This window comes from Haemaphysalis longicornis, unplaced genomic scaffold, assembly GCF_048455015.1.
Source record: "Haemaphysalis longicornis isolate Haplotype H1 unplaced genomic scaffold, Haemaphysalis longicornis Haplotype H1 scaffold_8, whole genome shotgun sequence".
Lineage (NCBI taxonomy): Eukaryota > Metazoa > Arthropoda > Arachnida > Ixodida > Ixodidae > Haemaphysalis > Haemaphysalis longicornis.
The window spans coordinates 108,999,841-109,004,088 of NW_027526445.1; positions in this window are offsets into that span (position 1 = coordinate 108,999,841).

Genomic DNA, 4,248 nt, shown 5'->3' on the forward strand with positions numbered 1-4,248 from the left:
CTGAAACCGAGAAGAACCGTGTGAAATCAGTACGCCCGCAGGGAACTAGAAACTCTCCCTTGTGGCCTTGAAAAAAACTCCTTTCGGAAGGCCTACAAAACCGCCCCAACTTTGCAAAACTCCATTCAAAAGAAATATATGCTTCCCTTGAACCTCCTAAAAACTCCCCTCGCGAGGCCTACAAAACGTAAAACTCCATGCCAAAGAAGTAAATGCTTCCCTTGAACCTCCTCAAAACGCCCCTAAAATAACATAAGTACTTCCCAAGGGAGCCATAATAGGCTCCTATTCAACCGCCTAAAAAGTCCATAAACATCACTTAAATACGCCTTGAGGAAGCAAAGAATACTCCATTTTGATCTCCTTAAATTCTCCCTAACATTTCTTAACACTCCCTAACTACCTCCTTTCTATCACCTAAAAACACCCTGTTTTGAGGAGGTAAACAAAACCTCCCTGTTCCATGTAGTAAAAAAAACTCCTACAAGAAGGATCACTAGAGGACAGGCGAAAAAGAACCTCCAGGGAGTATATGGGTGGAAAAAAAAGTTTAGAGTGTACAACGAAGGGTAGTTATAGCGAGTTCTCTCCAATTTGTATAAATTATATATGTTTTATATAAAAATAAAATGATCCCTCAACGAATAGAACAGAAAATGGATAAAAAAAAACTCCCCCTTTAATGTCGACGTTGGAACCATATAAACCAGTCTCCGCCCAATTTAAAGAGTACAGGTTCGGTAAAAGAAGACAAAACTCTCAGGTTCCGCCCCATATTGGAAAAAAGCATTCTCATTTTATGTGAAACTTTCCCAATTCGTTGACCGTTTAATTTACGTTCATTAGAAATATAAACTCCTCGCAGTATATCGATGCTAAAGTGTGTACAGCAGGAGCATGGATCTCTGTCAGCCATGCTATTCGCGGGGTGCTCAGACAGGAAACACTGATATCTGCGTTCTCAGAATTGGGATATACTGTGAACTCCTGTTAAGACAAACTCGTTTAAGAGGAATTCTCTCTTACGATGAACAACGTGGGAACGTTTGGTTGATTTTTTTCACCAATCACGTAAACATATATAGCAGTATAGCGATGAAATGCGTTTCCTTCGCTAAGGTTTTTTGCTACGATGCGAGGCGTACTTCAGAATATGTCCATTTAGGCCATTTTTATAGATATTTCCAACGTTCTTTCGATGAAGTTTTGCGTTTACTCTTCGACCTAGGGGGAAATGTATAAATTCATACTTTTGAATTTGTCAGATCATTTTTGTGAAAATTTATTTTTCTATTTTCTAAAATTCTTGTTTCTTCACAATTCTGTCCAACCAATTATCTCTGGTCACGCTATTATTATGATTACAGGTGTTACTTGCACTAATTCTGCATTTTTGTACAAATGCAGGGCTTTACACTACTGCTTGTGAATTCATTAAGCTACTACCTTTACTAGAACCCACTCGCGGTCACCTGTCCCTGAAGTGTGATTAGCAAGTTTCAGTCATCGGTGTTTCCCTATATTCAGTAAGTCATTATAGCCGTTCCTTCCTTCTGGGTGGTCTGTTTTTTCGTGGAAGGTGCATATAATGAAGTCGCTCTAAAAGCCATCTGCCACGCTGTGCAGGTGCAGGCTGACGCCGACGCCGGACAGTTTTCGACTTCTAGCACTGATAATGATCTCGTGTAAAGCTAAAACGCCTTTGGGACTACATGTGCATGAAAAGGGGAGCCGATCAACCAGCTTCCTTAAATGCGATTTTTTGTCTCACAATGCGAAAATACGCGTGCGTGTGAAAATACATGTGTAGACATTGGATGTTACCAAAAGAGATGGCGGCCGGGCAGGCCCTTTGCTACCCAGATGGGTTGCATGCCCTCCAAAGAGGCTGCTCGCTTTGCAGTAAACTACCTGTCTGTCTGCCTGCTTGCCAACAGAGACTTTCTACGGGGATGCGGGATTTGGAGACGAAGGGCAGCCGGTCACGAGCCACGATTTGGGGGGGGGGGGGGGGGGGGGGCGAGGAGGGATTCGCAAAGTTGCACTACGGTGACACTCAGTGCTACCAAAACACGATGGTGGACGAAAGGGTCGCCTGCGTAGTAGACTGACCGGGCAATGGGCAGCCTGCAGGGAGGCTGTCCATTTCCAGAAGCTTCAGGGGAGGACGCCACAATGAGGAGGCGGAAAAAAAAGGGGGAGGGGGGGCATCGGTGGCACCGGGGCGCTGCCGCCTTGCCAGAAGGCTACATGGCTGCTTGGCAGAAGACTGCCACTAGGGTGCATAATTTGGAGACGATTTCCGGCCAGTTACTGGTAGGCAAGAGGAGTGCATTCCCAGGCGGCACCGCGGCGACTACGTAGAGTCTGGATTTAGAGCGCAGCTCTCAGGCGCCCCCTCCTGTGGTTTCGCGTAGCCCCTCGAAGTCGGCCTTGTTGTAACCGTGAAAACGAAAAGATCATCGAAGATTCAGAGCAAGCAGGAAAGCTTATGATGAAAGTATGGAGAAAGTGTGATGGGGAGGTCGTTATGCCGAGGGGCCGCGTGAGACATGCTCTCCGGGGACAACGCGCTATGATATAACGCCAGAGAATGGCGCGTGCCACGGCTCGTTCGCTGATGACGCGATCACATCCTGAGACGCAGCAGCGTGCACCGCCGCCAAGAAGACTGTCGTTTGCGCGCAAATTTCGCATTTAGGAGTATTCTAATCGTCAGCATTTTTTTTTGGTTCCTCAATGATACACCTACGCGGTATTACACTCCGAGTTATGAGCAAAATGAAATTTACTAAATTGTTATAAATGTAAGCTGGCGAATACAGACAGTAATGCTTAACACATAATAAGGAGTAACAGACATATGTCGCCCTACATATCCCTGCAAACGTTTTTTTAGAGGCAAAGCATCTCTTGCTCGGGGCTATGTCCGTCGGCGTCCGTACTCACTCCGCCTCTCCGCCCCCCACCCCCCGCTGTGTGATAACGCCGCTCTCCTCGTTCCAGGCATTGGGCGCCGCTTGCTACATCGTTAGCTGCATCACCATCACGCTGGTTGCTCACAAAGTGTCGACTAAGGCTGTGAGTGCAGAGGTCGCGATGACCATGACGGTAGGTTGTGTGCGGAAAGTGGCATTTTCTGTCCTGCCTGCCAGCTACGCTGGCAAGTTACGTTCAGTTGTAATATGAATAACGAATTATTGATCTGGTCCACGAGCTGGATTCTCAGTGTTTGTATATTTATTTTGGTTTCAAAGTTCCTATTTCGAGTCAGCCCTAGCTGACAGGCTGAACCCAGACAACCAAGTATGACTCAGCACGAGCAAAGCCGGGCTTGGATTATTCTTCACGTCATTGGTCGGCGGACTCGCAATTGAAACTACGTCACGAGTGAGTTGGACTTCAAAATAAACATTTTGAAATAGCCAGCCTAGACGCATCATCTAGTAAAGTTGAGTGCACATGGCTGTTTATCGTATCCGCCGGAACGAACAAGATAATAAGGGAAATGACTCTCTTACGTGCGCAGGCAACAACATTGTCAGCCGTTAGCCTAGGCTGATAAATTGCACCGAGTATTTCTTACTAGGACACATTTGGAAGTGAGGCTTGGATGAAGTATCCTGATTTTAACGTTTCAAGGGCACACGCTGTTCTGCAATGGGGCCTCGCCTGTATATCTATGAACATGTGTTGGTGGATCGAAACAAGCAAGCTAAAAATTCCCCGCATTTCCCCGAGGGGAAGAATGTGAAAGTGCGAATGCACGAGTTGAATTTGCACGGTTCGGTAATGTTCGCGAAAGAGAGATCACACACACACACACAACTACAAAGAAAGAAAGATGCATTTATTCACAGACACCTATTTGTATTGTCGTTGTACTTGATTGCTAGAGCGGATCTCAGCTTTGAAATTTCGTGTCAGTACTCCTTTAAGCAGGTGCATTAGCCCTTCTCACGCCCGATTCTTGGCCAATCCCCACGTGGGTATGTGCCATGTCAGCGGCCAGGCAGCGCGCGCCCATCTCCCCCCGTTGCCAAGGAAGACGAGGAGATTCCTGGCCAATCCCCCACGTGGGTATGTGCCATGTCAGCGGCCAGGCTGCGCGCGCCCATCTCCACGTGCGCGGACATCGCCGGTGGACGCAGGTTCAGGGTCGCTTAAGAAGTGCATTCGCACTTCATTTCAACGAAACCGTGTACAGGTTCCCCCGCGGCAGTACTCTATATCTGAATACTATGCCAA